General features: G+C 37.9%; 1 pseudogene; it reads right to left on the bottom strand.

The window, feature by feature from the left end:
- Window positions 1-1127: 1127 nt before the first annotated feature.
- Window positions 1128-1230, bottom strand: LOC132242481 (U2 spliceosomal RNA; annotated as a pseudogene).
- Window positions 1231-8500: the final 7270 nt, after the last annotated feature.

Raw genomic sequence — 8500 nt, 5'->3', positions numbered from 1 at the left:
TGCAAATAGATTTTCTTGTGAATTTACAGAAAAAAAGCACAAATATTATTAGTAAGCATACTTACAGTAGAAAGAGATGAAACAAAAACACTATACAATAAAAACTACAAAAACTACAGTTCTACAAAACACTTCGTAGAATAATATAATTGGAAAATATCTTACTAGTAGATATATTCTCATTCAGCCTCTTAATTTCACAAAAGGAGATCGTCAGAATTGAGTTTTTCCTCTGATAGACAACTTTGCCTTTAGAAGGCCTTTTAATCATGCAAATATACCACAACATAATGTATGGTATGGACACAGAGTTGAATTTGTAATTACAAAAACACGAAAGCAAAACTACAAATTTAGACCTAAATTTCACTTCACTCCTCATTTCTAAATTGGGAAAGAGGGTACTATTAAGATGGAGGTCACCGAAACTGGTTTGGCTCAGTGGATAGAGCGTCGGCCTGCGGACTGAAGGGTCCCAGGTTCGATTCCGGTCAAGGGCATGTACCTGGGTTGCGGGCACATCCCCAGTGGGGGATGTGCAGGAGGCAGCTGATCGATGTTTCTCTCTCATCGATGTTTCTGACTCTCTATCTCTCTCCCTTCCTCTCTGTAAAAAATCAATAAAATATATTAAAAAAAATAAGATGGAGGCCTCTCCAAGCCAAGACCTGAAATGATTTCTCCTGTTTTTCTGTTTGTAGCTCTGCCAGTTGCTAGGTATAGGACTTCAGGCACGATCTTCAGTGACTTTTACTTATCTCCTTTGTAAAATTGGGGTAATAATTCTTTATAGGATTTTTGTAAGAATGAAATGAATTAATAGCTAGAAAAGTAGTTTCAAAATATGGAGTACTACATATTTATATAAATAAAATGAGTATAATATATACTAACCTATAAAATAAATATGAGTATTGTTGTTTATATTATTTCAAAGGAAAACCCAGATAATTCTAAGCACTGAGTAGAGTTTCTATTTTCATGCAGAGCAACTCAGTTTTTTAAATAAAGACCTGACTTCTAAAGAAAACAGGCAGCATTTAAGGCAAATCCACAAAGTATATGATAAAAATTGATCGGAATAGCATTGCAGGTGTGAAAAGTCACCGTCTGTTTTGAAATTTGCCTGAGGCTTTGTTACTTTTATTGCTAAAGGGCAGATCAATGATCATTTTAAACTGATAAGAACAGATACTACACTTGATCTTAGCCAAAAGGCCGAGAAGCGATAAATGATCATTTTAAATTATCTTCTCAATTAATGTGTTAGACTTAGTACAATGTCTATTATTATGACAAAATTTCATCTTTCAGAGAGAGTAAACAGAATATGGGACATGTTTATTGTGATGAAGGGGGCATGGGAAGTCCAGCTTGGGGGAACTGTGGAAAAGGGCCTAGTGGCGTTCTACCCCTGCCCCATCATTTCTACTTCTGTCCTCCACCACAACCTTTCTTAATTTAGCACTTATGACCATTTCATATATATTCATATACATGTTTTTTTTTTGTTTGTACCCTCCCACTAACTATAAGCACTTTGAGTCAATAAAATTAGATAAGCAAGAAGAGAGTCTGGACATTCTAGCTGCTCAGTAATCACTTGTTGGATGAATGCTACAAGTTGCACTGTGGGAGAAACAGAGGAGTCAGATATAAGCACAAATTACCTAAAATGTTATTTTTGGAATCCCAAACATAGTCTTTACTTTCTGTGTTTTTGCTCATTCCACTAGATGGAATTTCAGCAATCCTGCTTCCCTATGATTTGTTGCCACTTTAGGTGTGGCCACATAATTCATCTGCAGTTCTGAGTAGTTTTCACTTTATACCTCCATTTACCTAGTGAGAATTTAGTTATTTTAGGAGGCAAGTTTAACTCCTTGTTCCTATTGCAACCTGTCAAAAGCATTTCCATTTTCGATCTTTCTGCAGCGGACATACGCTTTTCTGCCTGGGATTTAGCCTTTTTTGGCACTCTTCTCAGTTTTCTCACACGTGCTTGCCCGAACGCAAAAGAATGGCTCCTGACCCAGAGAACCTTAATTCCTCAGCTTGACAAGGGCTTCTTCCTGACTCTAGGCCCCTGACCTCCATTTTCTTGGCATATTTACTTTAGAAAATTTGTAATCCCACCTCCTGGCACCTTTGGGATGTAAATCTTTAAAAGCTTATTGCCAGTTTTACAACCCAACAATGATTTTCTCAAGGACTTGAGAATCCTCTCTTCCAAAGGAAGACATGACTATGTCTCTGATTCTGTAAGAGGATTAGAGCCTAACTTCAGCTGGCCTCTTGCTCCAAATTGTAAAACTGTCTTCTGCCATGAAGGTGCAGGAAAGTTTACTTTTCCTTTGAGTCAGTTAACAAAGACAGACGGCCTATTCCCCCACCCCAGCTCTTAAAAACTCTCCAGCTCTTTTTTTTTTTTTTAATAGACATTGACATCCAGATTTGGTCTGTGGTGTCTCTCCTATTGCTGATAGTGGTATTGGAGTAATATCAACTTCTGTCTGCTCATCTTGTCCACTGTGATTTTTTTTCTTTAAGATTCCTTTTTCTATATTTGTTTTCAAAATCAGATCTCATTGGAATTCTCTGTGTAGACAGACCCCAATTGGGTTTTCTGGACACCTCCCTTGTTTCTTCCTCATAATATGGAATGATATAGATTTAGGATTTTCTTTCTAGAAAGTTCTCTTTGAATTTAATTTTTCTTTACTTTTGGAGTTTCCTACCAGATCACTATAGCTATAGCTGAGTGTTTGGAGATATATTCCATCATCATTATTTACAAATAATTATTTACATTATTATTTACATTATATCAATTTTACATAGCTCTTTTACATGGTACTTTATATAATGCTTTTATATATAATTCTCCTGAAAAGCACACATGTGCTCAATGAAATTCAAAAGGTTTTTTCTGAATGCCCTTCTTAGTATATTGATATTGGGGGGAAGGGGCACAGTTATCTGATTCAAATTTTAGTAAAAACAATTTATTTTGGAAGTGTCTAATGGCTCAGGAACCTTTAGGGTCGTTCCTTTTAGATAAAAGCATTTGAGAAACAGGAATAATATGAATCACTATTTGGTGATTACTTCCTGAATTAGTGAAATGACAGGAAGCCACATTCTTGGCAAAAGACACTAGGGAAATAAAGTTTATAAATAATACTTTTTCTGGAATTTTACTGAATGCAAATATAAATAAAAGGGAAAAGTAAACTTCCATTAACTCCCCCCCTAAAAAAAAAACCCAAAAAAACAAAACCCAGCTTAAGTGTTATTAATTTTCTAGTGACATTGTAAATTCTTGATCTCAAGAATTTTGCTTACCTTTTCCTTTTGTGTCTCCACCATAGAGCAAAGCTTGGTTAACAATAGGCTCTTATTAAGTGAATGGAAGAGAGTCTCTGTTTTAATTTCATTTTAAATTCATAGTTGGTGGGATTCATTGATACATTTTTCTTCTAATGGTGCCAAATACATAGTGTCACCAAGAGGGGAGGGTACTATGGAGGTTCAGTTTTTCACTGGGAGGAAGCATTCAGTTACTTTCTGGGGAAGTTTGTTATAAAAAATATAGCAAACATTTATTGGACACTTTTATGTGCCAAGGGCTGTGCTAAATACTTCATATGAAGTGTCTCCTTTTAATCTTCATGAACTGAACTATACATTTAACCTATTATTACAGAAGAGAATTCTCTGGTTATTATCTCATCCCTGATTATATCAGGAATCATTTTCCCCCATTGGAATTTCCAAAGAGTTGGAATTGATAAGTCTAAGAAGGAATACAAGAAAGAAGAGACTAAATATTAAACAGTGTGAAAAGTTTTACCTGTTAGAAACCCTATCAAAGATACCAGAAATTGAGAGCAGAGAGCTAGTTAGCTTTGGTAGGGTGAGAAATTTGAATTAGGATTTTGTGCCCCCCTTCCCCCCTCTCCTAACACAAGAACAGACTATAAATATTCAGATAATCTTAAAATAGAAATTTAATTGGTTTGCTTTTCTTGCCTTTCTTTGCTCACCTCCAAGAATTGAACATAAATTTCTCTTTTTACCCCCTGGATAGTTTGAAGATTAAATCATCTTTTTTCTCAAAGAAAGGGGAATAAATTAGGATCTCATTTTAATGAGCCACCAAAGTCAACTGAGGAAAATAAATAGAAAGGCTAGGGTTTTGATGAAAGAGGCTAAGAGAACAGGAAAAATGGAAGGCAGACATAGGAGTTCTTCAGTCCAGGGCTAAAAGAAAGAGTGCTGTATATTGAAGTAATATGATTTAAAAAATTCATTTGTTTATGACTTAAGTGGCATTGTTTTAATCCATTTTATATAACAAAGAAAAAAGGTGCTTTTAGAAGCAAAGTTGTTTTGATATAAGATTGCAGTAAGTTGTGTCAGGATGTCACCGTCTCATCTGTCCTCATTGATAAACAGTAGCTTAGCTGCTGAGAGGCCCTGCTGTGGGCTTTTCTATAAGAATCTGGGGAGAAGCAATTATGGCCAGAGGACATTTAGACTATAAATATGGAGAGTTTGTGAGAACTATTGAAGAGTTTTGCTCTGGCCAAGGCGCACTTTGCTGACCTAAACAGCTCTCCCAAGATCTTGAGATATTTGCTCTCACTGTGGCCAAGATGATTCTTTGGTTGGTAGTGATGCTAAACCTTGCAACAGTCTCTGGAATGATGACCATCAGAGCAGCCTTGGTGTGTCTGTCAACACTGCTCCTTCATTCCTTAGCAACCTGCTCTAGCAACAAGGGGTGTGTGTGTGTGTGTGTGTGTGTGTGTGTGTGTGTGTGTGTTTGTGATGGCAGCTGGAAGTTCACTTGCAGTAGGTCAAGCCTTCTCTCCCCTGAGAAATCAAATTAATATAAAAAGTTACACCTCTGTTAAATTTAGACTTTATTTCTTTCATTTCGCCTTGCCTGGAATAATAATGTGATTGATCTGTCATTTGTTTGGGCCAGGGGTCCTCAAACTTTTTAAACAGGGCGCCAGTTCACTGTCCCTCAGACCGTTGGAGGGCCAGACTATAATTTAAAAAAAACTATGAACAAATTCCTATGCACACTGCACATATCTTATTTTGAAGTAAAAAACAAAACGGGAACAAATACAATATTTGTATTTGCATGTGGCCGTAGTTTGAGGACCCCTGGTTTGGAGTATGCTTTTTCTTTAATTGGCTTATTAAGAGATATCACCCTATATGCTATTGGCTTATGAAATTATTACAATTCTCTTAGTGAACCTGTGTTAAATAAGTGGCTGGGAAAGATAAAAAACAGTCTCTGTGCTTAATTTTGCCACCTAAAGCAAAAACAAAACAAAACAGGGAGGAGTATGGGTCCTGGGGCTGTGGTGATCTGTCCAGGAAGTTCCCAGGAAGCCACAAATTCCTAAGGAGAAGGGCTGGGTGACCAGTCAGCATCAATGAGAGGAGATTCACTGTTCTTTCCCTCCCTCTAACTATGTAGGTAAGGACTGTAAAGATCCCTCCCCATGTCTCCCTTGTGTTAAGTAGAGCAAGAGATAGTTTTTGTCTTTTTCAAGCCAAAGTGTTTAACAGGAGGTGATGTAGGAGGCAGAGCCTGAGGGCAGGATCCCTGTGAGGACCTGATTAAGAAACATTCTCCCCACCCCACCTCAAGGGGAAGATGAAGCTCAGGACCTCTTATGCAAATTCCTCTTGCAGATGTTCCTTCTGATGACCGCTATTGGTGGGCCTAAATTTTGTTCTGTGGCGGTAATGTTATTTAGCGCAGTCCTCTGAGGATCCCTGACATGACACACCTACATTCATAATCTAAGCTAAATACATTGTTGTTTATTCAGAGCCTTACAACAGAAGTGTTCTTCTCCTTTGGTTTATGGCTGTGGGAAGCACTGAGCTAAAGCACTCAGCAAAAGTTCTCATCACAAGAAAAAAATATTATTACTGTGTGTGATGACAGTTGTTAATTAGACTTATTGTAGTGATGACTTTGCAATATATTCAAATATCCTATCATTATGGTGTATACCTGAAATTAATGGAACCAAGAGAACCAACTTCCAGTTGGTGTTCTTCAGTGTACCCACCGTTAGGAGTGGGTACAAGTAACTGCTCCCTCCTGGCCTTGAATTTCCCTTTGTGAAAATGTGGAGGTTGGTGCTGTGCCGGTAAATTCTGATGATTGTGGAGCCCTTTGCTCTCCCATACAGAGTCACATTATGCAAATATTAACCACAAGCTGCCAAATGGGGCAGTTAACCAAGATTTAAAAATAAAGTGACATTTAGAGATTGCCCTGGGGGTCAGTTCAGATTGAAAGGGAGTAGTCTATCCCACAGAACTAAATATTGAAGTTGTTAATTAGGGGGCTTCTGCTTCTGTGCCTTCCTGGCTGAATTTTTAAAGGATGGGAAGGGAATGAGAAAAGGAAGCCTGGGGAGGTGAGTGAGGAATCAGGTGGCTACACTTGCTGTCTGCCTACACCAAGATCGTACCAGCTCTATGAAGCTGCCTTTTCAGCTCTACCTGGAAGCAGCAGGATTCTCATGGGCAGTACAGTACCAGTACCTGTGGACCAGGAGTCCGGAGACCTGCTTTGTTACTATGAATAATGAAAGTAACAGTTTTACCATCTATTGAGCACTTAACTAAATGCCAGGGCCAAGAACTTTTGCTACATGAGCTCAGTTCATTTGTATAGCAACCCTGCGAAGTGGGTATTTTTAGTCACTCTATTTTAGAAACAGGGCAACCGGGACTCCGAAAGTGTTAATGATTTGCCCAAGATGATTCCAGCTAAGTGTTTTTGTAATGGGTGAAGAAGTTCACGGCCATTATTTTGGAAGAGAGTATAAAGAAAATGGCTATCACATCTCTAGTTTATCCCCACTTTTACTCTCCTGAAAATCCTTTCAATTTTTAAAGAGGAAATTAAATGAAAAACTGTTTCCAGGCAGCAATTAACGTGGGGGCAAAGTCTCAAAAGGGTACAAATTTGAGAAGGTTTGTGTGAAAAGATTTCTTATCATAGGGGTAGGGGATAGGGAAATGCCACAGCTGATTGTTTAGAAGCATATAAGATTCATTTTGTTGTTGTTGTTTGTGTGTTTGTTTGTTTTTTTGTTTTTGTTTTTTTGAGCGTATAAGACTTGTTTTTGATTGATTGTTTTGTTTTGTTTTTCTAAATATATGTTAATCCTGTATCTTCTCTTCCTTGGTCCAAGTCCTGACCTCAGCCCCAGCGCATGGAAGAAGGTTTTCAGCCACTTCAGCAATCTGCCCTACAGCGTGGAAGGCTTTGATTATGAGGTCATGCTAATAGTTGAGGAAAGAAGAATGGGCCATAAATACTCAAAGGAGTATTGTTGGCTTTCTGACTCAGTGGATTCAAGGTAGGATTTTTACCCACAAATATCTATCTCCCATTCACTGTCTCCATTTCCCCTTGTTAAAAGGGGTTGAAATAATTTTACAGTTCACCAAGTCCCAGTTAGAAATTCAGAATTGCATATTTGAAAGTTTCTAAGGGAGTAATTCTTAAAAGTTCTCATCACAAGAAAAAATATTATAACTATGTGTGATGACAGATGTTAATTAGACTTATTGTGATGATGATTTTGCAATACATACAAATATCCTATCATTATGTTGTATGCCTGAAATTAATGTAATGTTAGATGTTAATTATATCTCAATTTTTAAAAAAAGCGGCAGAATTCATAGGTGGAGTGAGGGAATGGGAGGTCTGGTTAATGCTATAATCTAAATCTAAGTATACACTTAGGCTAACTTTCCCAAAATAGGTCCCAGAAAATACTAGTCTCACAAATTGCTCTCTAAATTAAAGGCTCTGTAGTCAAATTCCTTTGGGGAATTCTCTGCCAATGTCAATGAGAGGTTACTAGCTTTTAGGCCTAAATTCTTCATTTTGTGTGGGTTATCCCAAATATTGCAGGATGTTCCGCATTCATGATACCTGCGCTTTAAATGGAAATGCATATTATATATTGGTATATTGGTAAAGACTGAGAAGAATTCTTTTCAAAATATTTTTATTCTATCCAGCATATCTTAAATAGATATAGAACCTCCTCATTCTCCCCACTCTTGCCGCCACCCCCCATCTTAAATAGATATAGAACCTCCTCATTCTCCCCACTCTTGCCGCCACCCCCATCTTAAATAGATATAGAACCTCCTCATTCTCCCCACTCTTGCCGCCACCCCCCATCTTAAATAGATATAGAACCTCCTCATTCTCCCCACTCTTGCCGCCACCCCCATCTTAAATAGATATAGAACCTCCTCATTCTCCCCACTCTTGCCGCCACCCCCATCTTAAATAGATATAGAACCTCCTCATTCTCCCCACTCTTGCCGCCACCCCCCATCTTAAATAGATATAGAACCTCCTCATTCTCCCCACTCTTGCCGCCACCCCCCATCTTAAATAGATATAGAACCTCCTCATTCTCCCCAC

This window comes from Myotis daubentonii, chromosome 9 (genome assembly GCF_963259705.1).
Source record: "Myotis daubentonii chromosome 9, mMyoDau2.1, whole genome shotgun sequence".
NCBI classification, from domain to species: domain Eukaryota; kingdom Metazoa; phylum Chordata; class Mammalia; order Chiroptera; family Vespertilionidae; genus Myotis; species Myotis daubentonii.
This window is presented reverse-complemented; position numbering and strand designations above follow the sequence as displayed.